Source organism: Saimiri boliviensis, chromosome 10 (genome assembly GCF_048565385.1).
Source record: "Saimiri boliviensis isolate mSaiBol1 chromosome 10, mSaiBol1.pri, whole genome shotgun sequence".
NCBI lineage: Eukaryota > Metazoa > Chordata > Mammalia > Primates > Cebidae > Saimiri > Saimiri boliviensis.
In genome coordinates this window covers 40905178-40921436 of record NC_133458.1, presented here as the reverse complement: position 1 = coordinate 40921436, position 16259 = coordinate 40905178, and the positions used below count along the sequence as shown (strand labels likewise).

Sequence of the window (16259 nt, the reverse complement as noted above, 5' to 3'; positions counted from 1 at the left end):
AAAAATTCTTAAAAAGAGATCTTAAAGTTTAGCCTACTTAATTAGGTAGCTTCCATCAAAAATGAAAGCATAAATTTAAAAGATACTTGAACATGTATTGCTACACTCAAATTAAAATAGAAGTGAAGCAGAATTGTCTAATCTTGATTATAAACTGCATACTCTGTTTCACTTTGCTTTGCTGACATGCTTTTTGGATAGGAAAGAATCATGAAGGTTACTTTAAACTCTTAAAGTTCAATGAAGTTTCTCATAAATAATAAACTACCCAAAATGAATTTGAGATTACCTCAGGTTTCCCTTTCACTTAAAATGCATATTCCAAATGAAATATTCTGAAACAGTATTGAAAGTAGGAGTTATAGTTTATGCAAATAAATATAAAGTTATATATAATTTATATAAGTAAATTTATATACAGAGCACATGTATGTATGTACATGTGTGTAAATATCTTCGTATATGTCTTAATCTTAAAGTTTCTACTACAACTCTTTTAATTATTACAATTGAAAACTATTACTTTAAAAAAGGTTATTGCTGGGAGGCTGAGGCAGGCAGGTCACCTAAGGTCAGGAGTTCAAGACCAGCCTGGCCAACATGGTGAATCCCCTACTCTACTAAAGATACAAAAAAAAAAAAAAAGAAAAAAAAAAAATTAGCCAAGTGTTGTGGCCTGCTCCTGTAATCCAGCTACCTGAGAGGCTGAGGCAGGAGAATTGGTTGAACCCAGGAGGCAGAGGTTGCAGTGAGCCAAGATTTCACCATTGCACTCCAGCCTAGGCAACAGGGTGAGATGTTGTCTCAAAAAAAAAAAAAAAAAAAAAAAAAAAAAAAAAAAAAAAAAAGGTTATTGCATTGAGATACCTGACATCTTCTACAAAAGCTATTTTGATCCACATCTGCATAAAAAATTAAAATTAGTTTTAAGTTTTGAAAAAAGAATATATACTAATATACCATATGATGCTATTTTGCTATGAATAGAACTCATATTTTCTTACCTTTAAAAGCCAGTAAAATAGATATTACTAAAATGTAAACAGAAATTAATATTTACTCATAAAGTAACATATATAAGAGGCAACAAAATGTCAAATCATGTTCCAATTTAGTAAACAGCTGAAAATATTAAACTGGAAGAATAAATCACTTTGGTTATCATGAACTAAAACAGTGATTTCCAGATTTGATTAAAATAAGACATAGAGGAGTTTCAGACATATTTCCCCTAAATAATAGCAAATCACAGCTTGATTACTCAAATATCCTGATACCTAGTTAACATAAAAGATGAAATTATAATTATAAGCAAGCCACACATATCAAAATAAAAACAAGTATTGATTAGCTTGTCTTCCTAGTTTGTTTAAAGTACAGAAAACTAACCTGCCAGTTTAGTTACCTACCAGCAATGACTGGATTTTATCAGTGTTATCACCTCTACAAACAGCACCAAATTATCATCTCTCTTCCCATAGCAAGAGCACCATGCCAGAAGAGACAACCAAAGTAAACGATCTAGCTGTGAGTAATGAATACTTAGGGCTGGTTGGAATCCACTTAGTTGAGGAAAGAGAAAAGAGAAGTGGCTCATTAGGGCATTTCCTGAACCATAGTTGGAATTTCAGTTAAGGAAGAAGAAATGACACAGCAGTTTCAAGTTAAGACGACTTCCTTTCTTTATCTGAAATATGCCACTAATTTGAGAAAGAGCACTCCTACAAAACTACTCCACAATACTGTGGCTACAGTAAAAGCTCTTGTTGGTCCCATTGTTGCTCCATAATTAACAGTTCTTCCCAGAATATACACAAGCAGTATATGGCTGTTATCAAAATGGACTGAGATTCTACATTTATTGCAACATGCTATGCTTCACAATAAACATTTCTTCAAAAAATCGGCCTGCACCATTTTTTTTTCAATTTTAATAATTGCACATTTCTTTAGAGTATTAATAGATTTTGAGTTTTTGTTTAAGGCCATTACATTTCCTGTATTTTCTATAATCACATTTTTCTTACATGTGATTTTACTCTGAAAGTGATTCCAGGATAATTTTTATCTTGTCCAAGAATATTTTATCTTCCCATGCAGATGGAAAATATACGGTTCATCTTAAGAGGTTTCTTCTCATTATTATTATTTATATCCCAATGTAGCTTGTATTTTTAAGTGACATGAATAGGGGATACCCACTGTCTTTACGAATAAAACTGACAAAGAGGTCTCATTGCGTGTATTAGGCACCTCGGGAACTTAAAATGGAAAGATATGACTTTGTTTTCACCCTGTAATTCATGCTGTCAAACTCTGCATTCATTCTTTTAACATTACACAACTTTCTTGTTTTACCCATATTTTTAAAAAATATACAAAGCAAGGCATTATGCAAGCTTCTAAAGTTTCATGTGAAGGTTACATTCAGATTTCTCTTGACTTTGTGTTCTAAATATTGTGTAACTAAATTGACATTTGTGTTTGTAAAGAAGTGGAGATTATGTGAAAATATTTCAGCAGTATATCTTCCAAAAGAACTTCAAAGTTATTAATTTTAAAAATTGTTCTGTCACTATCGATAGCACATTTTTTAGTCACCTTACCTTTTCTGGTTATTTTTTCATACATTTAAATCTCCTAAGGTTATTGGAAACAGTAAATAATTAAGTACAAAATCAGTGATTTAGATAAGTATTAGAAATAAACAACATTCATATCAGAAACATTGTGAGAAAAGAAAATACTTGGGATTTTAACTCACTAGAAAATGCTTTAGATTGAATTAGAATTTAATATATTTGTATGATGCTATCTGTTTAACATTTAATACATTTGTATAAAATATATTTGTGAGATTCAAAAGGTAAATTTAAAGCTGTATTACTATGTGGGCTTCAAAAATTGAAAGCATGCACATGGATGCATATTCACACCTAAAGGAATAAGCATCTATTTGTTAATATTAGTTATTTCTTATTGGTGGTACAATCAGGTAGTTATGATATGATTTTACATTTTTATCTATTGCTTCTATATTTTATATAAAGTGTGGAAATTCCTCTACCTAAAAACAGAAATACCATCCAACAACAGCAATATTGTTACTAGGTATATGCCCAAAGGAATATAAATCAATCTATTATAAAGACACATGGACACATGTTCACTGCAGCACTATTCACGGAGGAAAGACCTGGCATCAACCTAAATGTCCATCAGTGGTAGACTGGATAAAGAAAATGTAGTGCATATACACCATATAATACTATATAGTCATAAAAAAGAATAAAATCATGTCCTCCATGGATGGAGCTGGAGGCCGTTATCATTAGCAAACTAATGCAGGAACAGAAAACCAAATACTGCATGTTCTCGCTTATAAGCGGAAGCTAGATTATGAAAACATGTGGACACATAGAGGGGAACAACACACACTGGGGTCTATCAGAGGGTGGAAGGTTGGATGAGGGAGAAGATCAGGAAAAATAACTAATGAACACTAGTCTTAATACCTGGGCAACAAAATAATCTATACAACAACCCTCATGACACAAGTTTACCTATATAACAAAGCTGCACACGTACCACTAAACTTAAGAGTTAATTTTAAAAAATGCATGCTGTTTCTAATAAAATATAGTTTTCATTTCAAAAATAGTTTATAAATCAAACTTTTAGTGTTAGTATTAAAACTTTTAGTTCATACTATTTGCCACAGAATAATTTTACCACAAATTATCTGCTCCCTTATGACAATAAGGGAGATCTTACAAATAACTGATACAATTTAAATCCTTTCTTCTCTCTTTACCTGATTGATGTTTATAGACTCCCTGCAAGAAGCATTTCAGTTAATCATGTGACAAAGAAATAGGCAAGACATCTTCTCATGATTCATAAAAACAACAACAACAAAGAAAAAAAAGCTTTGTTTCTGAGGGTGTATCCTTACTCCTCACATTTAAATGGGCAAGTGCTGCTCATTGTATGCCTGAAATTCTTCTCACAAAGAAGAAATGTGTCAGAGTGCTTGGCTGCAGGAACTTGGTTAAGAGTCAGACTGATTTGGTCTTAAATCCCAGCTCTACCTCTTTCTAGCTATGGCACCTTGGTTAAAATACTTCACATCTCTTTGTCTCGGTTTCCTGAACTGAAGAACAAGGAAAATAATAGTACCTAGAGCAGGACTAGTATGAGGATTAAATGAATAATAGAAGTAAATTGGTCAAATGGTGCCAGATATGTAGTAAATGCTATGTGAGTTTTACCCATTCTTCTTTTTTTTTCAAGTGCCTCTGTCAACTGTCTCTGCCATTCTGCATCCTCCACCATGTCTACCCACTCCTTGTACATGTACCAAAATACTCTCATTTGTTGTCATAGATGAATTATATGTCATCTTATGCAGAGAATAGCCCTCTGCATTTATACCAGATCCCATCTCTTTCACTACCCAAGAACATCACCCAGCAATGCCCTTCTCTCACCTGTAACCTACAAACATTGACTCGACCAGATCATTCCCTGTAAAATACAAGCAAGTGTTCTTCCCACCTGAAGGAAAACAAATAACATTCTCTGGACCCTATTTCTCCCAACAGATATTACTCCATTAATTTCTTTGCTCCCTTTCTGAAAAACTCAAAACAGCTATCAATACTCACTGTCTTCAAATCCTCTTTTCCCATTTCTTAAGCCCCTTCCAATCAGGCTTTGCACTCTACCAGAGCACCATAACGGCCCCTGTAAGATTACCAGTGATATCTATCTTGCCAATGAAATGGTCAGTTTTCGTTCCCAACTGACTTTCCCTATTAGTAGTCCATGCTTGATCATTCTTTTCTTCTTTAATGCCCTTTTTATGAGTTTTCAGGACAGTACAGACTCAATTTTTCTCCTATATCATTATTTCTTCTCAGTCTCCTTTACTGTTTCCACTTTTCTCTAATTTATTAAGAGTGAAATATCCTAAGTCTCAGCCTTTTCTTTCCCCTGCCCTAGCTACATTCATTACCTTGGCTATGTCATGTACTCTCATGACTTTATATCATCTATATGCTAATGACTCTCATGGTCATATCTCCAGACTTGATATCTCTCTTGAATTCTGTACTCATATATACAACAATCTACTCTACTTTTGCATTTTCATGTGTTGCAGACAACCAAAATCTCTTCCAACCACTCACCACTTGCAGCCTTCCCCAACTGCATTAACACCATCTTCATCCCTCCAGCTCACTCCTCTCTTTCTCTATACCCTTCAAGGTAACCATCAGTACCTCTTGTGAGCTTACCTTCAAACCCAGCTGGAATTTATTTGCTTCATCCAACTTCCATTGCTAATACCTGAGTCAAAGCTAACCTCATCTCTCACCTGGATCTCCTTCTTCTATCTTCCACCTGCTCTCCTTCTTCTATCTCTGTTACACACACATTCACACACACACACCACACATGCACAAGCACAGTCCTAGTCCTACACACCTCCTTTAACTCTGTGTGGAATATCAACTTCCCATTGTTTTCCCTGACCTGTCTAAAATGGCACCATTCTCTTGTTTCCCCCATCTTCCGCCACTGACACTCTTTATTCTCCTCACCCTACTCAGATTGTTCTTTTTTCCATAGACCTCATTACCTATCAAGTTTTCTGTTTAATCAATCATTGACTGGAAAGAAGGCTCACAAAGAACAGGATCCATATCTGTTTGCTGATGGACTTATCCTAAGCACTAATCACTAAAATGATTAAATGTGCAATTTTTCTAAATTTTATTCCCTTTATTTATAATAATAAAAAATTCCCAGCTGCTTACATTTTAACTCCAAAGTTTCTAGGATTACTCATAAATGTCTTCTCAACTAAATCTGAGTCTGAATTTCAAGCTTTACCATAATACATTCACACTTTCTTCAGCTTAGAATGTCCTCCTTCAGGACTCTACTCTCTTCAAAGTCTAGATCATATGTGGCCTCCTCTTCATAACTTTCCTTGAAAGATACAGACTTAAGTGCTCTTGTGTGTATGTGTATGAACTGAGGACACTTTACACATATTTCTATTACAAGCATTCATTAATTTTTTAATCTCTCCAAATGTTGCAAATGCAATATAATACCCATCAAAATTCTAGTTTTATTTCATTGGGTACACATGTTAGTATTTACCAAGAAGAATAAATTAAAAAGCATAGCCAAAATACTTTGAAAATTAAAAAAGTGAAGAAGAACTTGAACAATGAAATATCAAACACAGGATAAGACTATACTAACTAAAACAGCTTACTACCAATATATAATAGAAAGTAAAACCCGTTTGAATTTTTAGAAATTGATCACATGTTGAAGGTTGTATTTAACATCAGAATGAAATTAATATATTTTTGAATAAACACTTTTAGGATAAGTATCTAACAATTTGTTGAGAGAGAGAGAAAGAGAATGGAAAAGAGAGAGATCCATACCTTTACTTACCAAGAATTTAATTTCAAATGCCTTAAAAGTTTAAACATAAAAATTTTAAAACATGGCCCAGAAAAATATGTGACTATTTTGTAACTGACAAAGTGGAGAAAAAAATTACTAAATACAAATTTTGGCCACATACATATTAAATCTCTAAGAAAATAATTATTTTCAAATTTCACAAAACTAAAACTGGAAAAATATTTTCCATATGTTAAAACCATATAACACATAGATAATTGTTATACTGTATTGTAGATTTTTTCCCTCATTTGTCTTCTTTCCTAAAAATGTGCCTATTTTGGAATTGGATCATAACATTTTCTTCTTTGTACTGTAGTTCTGTTTTAGTTTTAACACAGTGAAAATTGTGTAAAATGCATGCCTCAGATGTTTCTCAGGCAGAGAGGAAAAGAGCTGGGGTATTTACACTCTCCAGTACTTGTCAGTCACTGGTTTCATGCTGCCTTCATGAACACATTAATTTCCAGGCACATGCTTCCCAAGTTGCAAATGGGCAAAGTAGTTCATATCATGCAGAAAGCAGCTCTCTGACAAAACTTAAAAGTGCTAGCTTTCTGAAACAAGCTGTCATTCACTGAAATGATATAAGACGTATGGCAATATAGGCCAAATACCATCAGCATGTGCAAGTTACCTAGAATGGGCCCTGTCACATAGTAGAGAGTATATAATAAATACTATGCCTTAATGTTTTTACATTAATGTTCCTATCAAAACTAATGCTATATTTATTTATCCATTGATTAATAAGCTTCTATTAAATACCTGCCATCTGTCAGACATTAGGTATACAATGATAAACACTCCATGTCTTTACCTTCTAGAAGATCAAAGTCTAATCAATTTTTAAAGATAAACAACCCATGGTTTAAATTAATCCATAACAAAAAGAGTAATTTAATGGGATAGTAAATAAAGAAGAAAATGAAAATGGGTATCAGGAATAAAAGGACTGTCTTCCTACAGCTGACTTTTGGCCAGGCACAGGATGTTGGAATGAGAAATGCCACAAAAGCAGATATTGTCTTGGTTTCCAAAGTCAAATATGTTTTGGCCACTAAGGCAATTGTTGATAATAGATAATGTTTAAGTGTATAATAGCAACAGACAATGCAGAAAAAAAATGCTGTTTGCCAAATGGCAGCTAACACACTTTTGGAAATGGACTCAGAAAGTAGTTCTGCAAGTAAAGAAATAGTAGAGGAGAAGATCTCATAATAGCTCTTCCAAAAAGAAAGAAAAATAGTTTTCATTGAAGTCTCAAAAATAAAAGGCTATTGGTAAAAATCTTTTTAATGGCAATGCATTTTGTATACAGAATGTTGAGGGTCTTTATGCCTATGACAATGTCTTTTCTGTTTGCAACAAGTAGGTCAGTTAAAGGCAATCATTAATTAATGAAAAACTTCTAATCTGTTAAATATGAAAAAACTTAGCTTTCCTCCTAAAAATCTAAGTCAAAGGAAGAGATCCATCTCTCCTAAGAAGTTTAGGAAAAAAGTCCAAAATTAGTATCACTATGGAAAACACTATAGAAAATTAAATCAGATATGGACACATAGAACCAGAATTTTTGTTAATCGTGGATCAGAATTGTACATTGAGAGATGTTAATATTATAATTAAATCTCTTGGCAAATAATTGGCATTAATTATCCAAGTCTGATTTTATTACCAGTTTGCGAAATGCAAAAGGAATTATAAAGTGGAGGTTTCCTACTTTTATGTGGTAATACCAGACTTTGCCTACATAACACTTTAAGACAAACATTAAATGTCAAATTTGACCTTGGCTTCCAATAACATTTAAGAACTACAACCCACCTATAATTTAGGAGTTCATCCCTCTAAAAGACTATAATTGAAACTTATCACAATTTTTACTACTTCATTTCATGCCGGTAAGTATAATATTAGTAAACTTTTGAAATATCTTTAAAACTGCCTGAGGTTTTACTCTACTACAGTTATGATGTCCTTAACAAGAAGCATGTCAGGCAAAAGTAGGGAGGAACACATTTAAATGTGCATATCACTATGCAATTGCAAAAGTAGTACATTTTCCACTACTAGAATGCATTTCATCTACCTCAATGAGCTTCAGAAACATCAACTCGTCAATATCTCACCAGTCAGCAGAATTATATGTATTTATCATTGCTCTGTGAGAAACAGGTAAAATCAATCAAAAGAATCAAATGACTTTCCCAAGTTTTCTGTCCCCCGCAAGTCAGTTTAGAAGAACAAGGAGTTTCTAGAAACCTTTAAGGCATTAATGTAATTTAGTTCTTCTATAATGCCAAGGACTAAAATTTCTCTAGAGTTTATATTTAATCTTGGCATACACTAGAGTATTAAACAAAGAACCAGTCCATCTAAAAATTTTGAAGTAGGCAAAACTTGTCTTTCACATGCAATCTCTTTGTCCTTTTCCCTTTTGCCAGACAGGTGCCATGATCCCTTATCATTTCCCCATTTTTGCCACTATCTAAAACTATTTTTAGAAAACATTCTAATTCATTACATATCTTACTCACTAAGGTATAAATGACTGATAAGACTTAAAATATTCTCCTTCCCAAAGGCATTTGCATTTGGAAGATAATGTATCCTGAAGGTAAAGAAGGAAAGGTATATTTAAAACTGGGAGAGGAAGATTATGTGTGAAATTTCAAAAATCAGAAATATTTCATGGAGGTTGTCATCTCATGTGAGCAAGTTATATTCAAACTAGAGAACATATTACCCATGAAAGAGATAAAAGTAAAGCCCCTTCCTTTGTAATGTTAAAATGTTCCAAATGAGATGGCATCTCCCATGATTAACATTGTAGCTTCCTAGAGATTGGAGAAATGACAAGTCTTCCACAGCCTGCCAAAATCATACAGTCCCTCTCTGTCAGACAGGGTAGGATAGGATACGCTGGTGTAACAAACAACTCCGTAAAAACACAGAGCGTTAGAAACAAAATGTCATGTCATCCTGTACATGCCCAAAGTGGATCAGTAGGGAAGTTATTTTCCTCACAGTTACTCAAGGGCACAAGATGATGGACAGGCTCCATCTCCAAATATGCTTCCAGCACTACCGAGAGACGAAACTGTTTGGAAGGCAGAAAACCATATACAGGTGTTTTTTGTTTTTGTTTTTGTTTTTGTTTTTTTGATTCTTATACTTTTAGAAGTTTAATTCAAACACAGATCAACAAAGTAGAAAAATATTTAACAGAGATATAATATGCAAGATACATGAGAACGATGTATGTAACAAGCTTGTTAAACATAATGATATGCTGGTCAAACAAAACTAATACAGTACCTTACATTCTTGGTTTTAAAGACACACATTATTTTAATAAAAAATTGACAAATACAATCATAGCAACTGTATCAAAGCAAGTATTTGAATCAAGCATAGTTCAACAGTCAAAACCATCCTTCACAGTATACACATAATCACACACTGTATATGTGTACACTCAAATGTCAACACACCTTATTTAACAAAACCTGTAACATATTGTATACATATACGTAATATAAAACAGACATACACAATACAGACTTATCTTGTTCTTCTGTCTTAAGAACTAAAAGATAATGAAGGAAAAGGATTTTTAAAGCTCCTACAGGAAGAGACCTTCATAACTTCTGCCCATCATTCATTGGTCAAAGCAGTCAATGGTTATGATTCCTTCAAAGAAAATTAACCTGCCATACAACTATATGCTAAGGAGAGAACTAGAATATGCTATTAGGACCAATGACTATGACATTCTGCTTTAACATCAACTTTTTTTCAGGAAATCACTCTTAATAAAAGTTAGCTTTTCTATAATGTCAAATAAGAAACAAATTCAGTCCATCGAACAATAAGCTGTACCCTGTATTCTTAACCATTGTACTATAAATACAAATAAGAAGAAAGAAGAGAAAAAAAAAAAACAGAAAAAAATATAGGAAGAAAGAAGGGAGTATGTGGATAGATAGCTGAAGATGATAATAACTTTGATAATCATGATTTGGGGATAAAAACTAAAACAGAAGAAAATTCTGTGTGTGTGTGTGTGTGTGTGTGTGTGTGTGTGTGTGTGTGTTCATCAGTACTAGGATTCTTGTTCTCAAGATATATGCCAAAAACACCTTCCAGAATCTATTTGCAAGGAGAAAACTGTCATCTTTCGGAGGCTCATCAAACTATGACAGAGACATTTCACAAATTTGCTAAAAGCAAGCAGACAGTTTTCCCCAGGAAATAATAATTATAACAGTACAATTATTATTAAAGAAAGAAAACCTGGAAAGGGTAATAAAATCAGGGAGATAGAAAAAAGGAATAAGTTAAAATATTTTTGTTTCTTATTTTGAGTTTTTTAAATTCCTTTAGAGGTTAAAAAATGCCCTTTAATATAAAACTCCATTTTGAGTTCTTTTACTATTTTAGAGGTATTAAAAAGTCCTTCAATACAAAAGAATCATCAATGCACACTTCTTGTTTGAATTTATGATTTTTGGTTGATAGTTTGTAATGAAACTATAAAGTCAAACAAAGTAAAATTATGAAAAGGAGGAGAACTGGCGTAAGTTTCCCTTGTCCCTCAGTAAATCAGAATGTACTCTACAGTATTCCAAAAAATCTAGAAGTGACCTGGACAAAGAGAGAGACAAAGTATAAAATGTTTTCTTAAGGATAACTCATACTCTTGGTGACAAGCAATGTTAATGGTGTCCTAAAACTTTTTGGTCAGTGGGTGCTTCATCATGTGGGAAGAAAACTGGAAAATAAAAGACTCATAGTACTTCAATAAAAATTGTCAACAAATCCCAAGAAAATGATTGCATTGGCAGGAATAGTCTTGTTGTTTTAATTGATAGTATTTTAGTAAGTAGCTAACATTTGTTCTTATTTCTGATTTTAAAAAGTGAATACATGCACACACACATAATTAACTAGAGAGCGACATATTATTATTGTCTATTAACAAGACTTTATCTTCTAAAAGATATTCTTTGGCTTCTAAAAAAGAAGCCAAAATAAGTATCAATAGGTATTTAGATATTCCTTCCTTTAAATGCTTATAGCAATACGTATAATAGAAATTGCAAATATTTGATATTTTTATATTATTTTCACTTTATAATTGCATTTTAGTGCTTTATTTTATTTATTATATCTCCCCAGTTAATAATCTATCATAATGTCCAAATTACACAGTGTCGTATTGGTCAGCTTTAAGTGCCCAAATCAATGACATTGAACCTAGCAAATGCAAAGCACACTCACAATGCCTAGCCTCTAACATCATGGCTGTTGAAACTGTCTCCTCTCCAAAGCATTTTTCCAGCCTTATCTCTGCATTTGGGTCTCAACTGATATGGTTTAACCATGATTTCCTATACTCCATGCATGGCCTCTGCATTTGCGTGTAGTGTGATTTTTACGTTAAATGGTAAAGAATAACATTAGAGTATTCACTTTTATTTTGCCAGAGTTCAGATAGCTAAATAAATTAGATATACTGTCACAGTTTAGGAAATTTAAAATAAAATATGTTCTAGTCTGGTGGAGGTTTCTGGGGGAATATTAATACCTAATTTCCCAGAATACTTCGTTCATGCATCTCAAATATCTATCTCTTGTTGTGACACTAAGATGAAAAGAATTGGTTAAGTTTGCTAACTGAACTCTTTCCCACAGTGTAGATAATTGAATGTTAGTATAGAATAGTATGGAAACATAATAATTACACTGGATATAAGCTATGTGAGTTGCCTTATCTTTTCATATAAGATTTTTATATATTGCATTTCCCATATTGTTTCCTTTTGTTTTGCTGATAAAAACTCATGAGGAAACGAAAGGAAAGCATAAAAAGAAAGAAAGAAAGAAAGAAAGAAAGAAAGAAAGAAAGAAAGAAAGAAAGAAAGAAAGAAAGACTTTCAACAAAACTGCTAGATAGAGAAAGCCAACTATTATAAAATATAAGCACAAGTCTATTGAACTATCAGCTCCAGATTCAAGTAATTTGGGGCATGTGTCTTATGTGCCAGGAGATTTCATTTACATATGTTATGGAATGCAGTGATTTTTTTAAAAATAAAACAAAAAACAGATAATACACTTCAGAAATTTTATAGTTAGAAAATTGGAAAAGTTAACCCCTTGAAACTTTCAATTTGAAACGAGAAAACAACAGCTGGTAATTAGCAGTGACCACGATGTTACATGTGAAAATCTATGACAAGTAATGGTGTGCGCAGAAGTAATTCACTTTTCCTGTGTACATATCTTCCTAATCAAGTAGAAAACTGTACTTCATTGTCTGGTTTCAACTTAAAGCAGGCAGAGCTTTGAAAAACCCAGAGATTTCATAGGTATTACAGTCCTTGTGATGCTCTTCCTGTTTCAGACATAGCTCTGAAACAAAGAGAGCACATACACACACACACACACACACAGACACAAGCACACATGCAAACATTACGGTTGTTGATGACTCTAACCCCTCCAGGACAGAGCTGCATGATCAGCCAGTTCCCAAAACAAAGGATGAGAGATGCCTCTCTCACACAACATGCAAACCTACAATTATTCACCTTCTGCTGACAATCTGATACAAACCTACAAATTAGGCATTAGAAAAACACAAGTGTGACGGGGAAAAAATAATAGTGGAAGAAGTGCCTAGTAACCTTAATTTTAAAGAAAAAAAAAAAAGCAGGTGAATGTAGCCGACACAGTTAGATTTTAGACATCTATATAATCAATTCACAGAGTATAAGTGGCAAAGTGAAAATGACATTTTAGCACAATGAAATAAATGCAATCTCACAGTTACCACTGAGAGTTGGTAGAATGGCATTCTTTTCTAGAATAGAGCCATGGAAGAACATTCTTGCCTTTAGAATATGTATATAATACAACATAAGTGTTGGAAGAATTGCATTGGATATGAAGAGGAAACAACTAAATGGTTTACATAGATTCAGGAAAACATACAGTGTAGGTAATTTTGACCAGACATTGACAAAAAGAGAAGTCATATGAAATAGGTAACATCCCATTATCATGAGTATGTTCAGAGTTATTGAGCTAATGTTATTTAATTCTGAGTATTAGGTGTTTAACTGAAAGTAAAACTTTGCAATTAAAATGGACAAATTTGAATTAATGATTGATTTGTTAATAGTTTATCCCTACAGATATATTAAATTTAACCTTGGACATAATTAATAATCTATAATTACTTTTCATTAACCATAATTGTGGCAAAATTATTTGGAAACTTGAACTAAGCATTTTTTAAAATATCTTCCATGTCTGAATCCAACAGTATGTGGGACTCATTCAGGAGTCAGGCAGGGATGATAGGGAAAATGAATCAGAGTAAGTCACTATCTCGGTCAATATGACTCTTCTTCCTCTAAATTCTGTTAAGAAATCTCATTAATTCAATGGGGAAATTGCTGAAAAAATGTCAAAATTATAAAACTGAATGACATGCTTGGACTTCTGTTAAAGCTAATGACTCATATTCTTCAGAAATCTAAAATAAACTTTCCTTACATTGAGAGAGATGACAATAATATGTGAGAGAGTTGATTACAAATATACGTACTTTTGTTGCTAAAACTTGAATCTTCGTACTCGTTAATTCAAACTGCCTTGACTTCTCATGTTTATGCAAAACAGATTTTTTGGGAGTAGAAAAGAGAGGTACTGTAACATCAGAGGAAATCATCAAAGAACTAGTGGCAACATCTTAAGGCTTTTATCAAAGTAGTGAGGGAATGCATTAAAGCAACAATATCTGAGGCTTACATGTGATGGGACTACTAAATGTAATAGTGTATCTTATGAACATATGTGGACATAATGATTTTCCTGGAAGAATATTCCACTCTTAAGGACTTTTTTTTCAGAGTAAGAGAACATTATTCTCTGAAGACAATTTGAAAAAAAAATTCCCCAATATTTCATTCATAATAGATACCTCATACTCTACAAACAGAGGACCAAAGTTTTTTAAAAAACCATATGAACTACAAGCAAAGGTCATACAAATGGGAATAAGCTATGGATGGAAAAAAGTTTTTAAAGACATCAGTCATGAAATTGTTGCTAGAAAATGCTGAGCTAAATCATGGGTATAGTACATAAGCATTTGAGGAAAAATAAAAGGTTCTCATCTTGCAAATCTCAATAAACAAGCCTTGATAAAATTTGAAATATTTTTTACATTTACCAAATATAAATTATGAGTCATTTCTTACTTTCAAATAAAACATATTAAAAGCAGTATAGTTATACCTACAAATAACAGGCAGAAAAAGAAATATTATCAAAATGTAAATTAACTATAAGCCATTTCTTACTTTCAAATAAAATGTATTAGAGCAGTATAGCTGTACCTGCAAATAATAGGCAGAAAAAGAAAAGAAACATATGAAAATACATCTAACTATTGAACAGAGTATGACTACCTGACATGTTCCTACTAAGAAATACCATGGAAGGTTACCATGGATTAACATACACTGAGAAGTCCAAGGTCAACTTCTTATGCATATTCAATCTACTTCAGGTCGTAAAATGATCCAAATGCTATTGAGCTCTTTGATAAGTGAGGCAGACTGTGTGGGTAAGAATAGTAACACTAAGAAAGAAGACTCTTCTGGGTGCCATTTGGGGCATTCCTATGAATGTGAACTACAAAGCCTCTAGGACTGAATTTCTGGGGCTCTCAGCTGCCATGTAATTCTTATTTTTTAAAAAATAAGAAAATAATCTATAGTCTCTGAAATTATATAATCTACATGTATGGTAGAATTAGAATCTAAGTCTTTAACTGAAAAATGTTAAGTTTTACTCAGAGCTGTAAACTTGGGCCTCTGAATATTAAACATAAAAGTGACTTGCCCTAAGAAAGACAGGAGTGGAATTCATTAAATATTTTAAAGTTCTCACATGCATATTCTTCAACATGGCCGGATCAAGTCTTATAGCCACCAGGCAAGTTAATAATGTGTTACCCTTTTACTAATTGATATCTTAAGGTATTTGTACAAAATGTATTTGATGGGAGTGGTTGTGTGCTCTTACTACTACTAATAAACCTCTTTATATTTAAAATAAAAAATGTGTTACATGTTTTGAACGTAACACCTAAGTTATTTGAAATATTCTTTCTTTTCACAGTGTTGTACACAAGAAAAGCTGTGACTAACCTACACTTACTTTGTGATGCATACTTCAGAAGTTTATTTTCTTTTGGCTACTATATAAGCAAAATGTTCTTCAGTTTCTTTAGTTTTTATTTTCAGTTTTTTGACAATTACTTGGGAAGCATATTTAAGGGCTTAATGGTTAGGTAATAAAGTGAATCACTGGTTCCTAATCAACAGCAAGATGCTGGGTATCATTTTTCTTCAACATCTTAACTGCCTACACCTGCGACTGCAGGCATCTGCCAACTGCCTTTCTTAGGCTGGGAGGCATAATCTGTAGTTCTATTTGTGACCTGCCTCTATAAGATGCAAAATACTCCACTGGGACAGCTAGCATTGTGATGAGACTTTTTTCCCCAAATTTATTTCAACTCAGAAGTACTGTCTACTTGAGCAGAAGAGAGACAAAATTAGATGTCACCAGTTACGTAAGGAATGGTGTGGGGAAACCTGAGGAAAGTGTACCACTCTATTCAATGCATCCCAATGGGTCGTAAAAACTGGCAGCCTATAACCTAGGATCAGTGGAGTGGGATG

The 16259-nt window shown here is 33.0% G+C and overlaps 1 protein-coding gene across 4 annotated transcripts in view; it reads right to left on the bottom strand.

Moving 5' to 3' along the window:
* Positions 1-16259, bottom strand: part of TFEC (transcription factor EC) — a 194656-nt gene that overhangs the window by 78602 nt on the left and 99795 nt on the right. Inside the window, exon 1 of one of the 4 annotated variants that reach the window (XM_003921065.4) lies at positions 1410-1719. The exons of the other annotated variants lie outside the window; for them this stretch is intronic. The gene's annotated coding sequence lies outside the window, so the exon portion shown is untranslated. Of the gene's footprint in view, positions 1-1409; positions 1720-16259 lie in introns of those variants that run through there. 4 annotated transcript variants of the gene reach the window in all.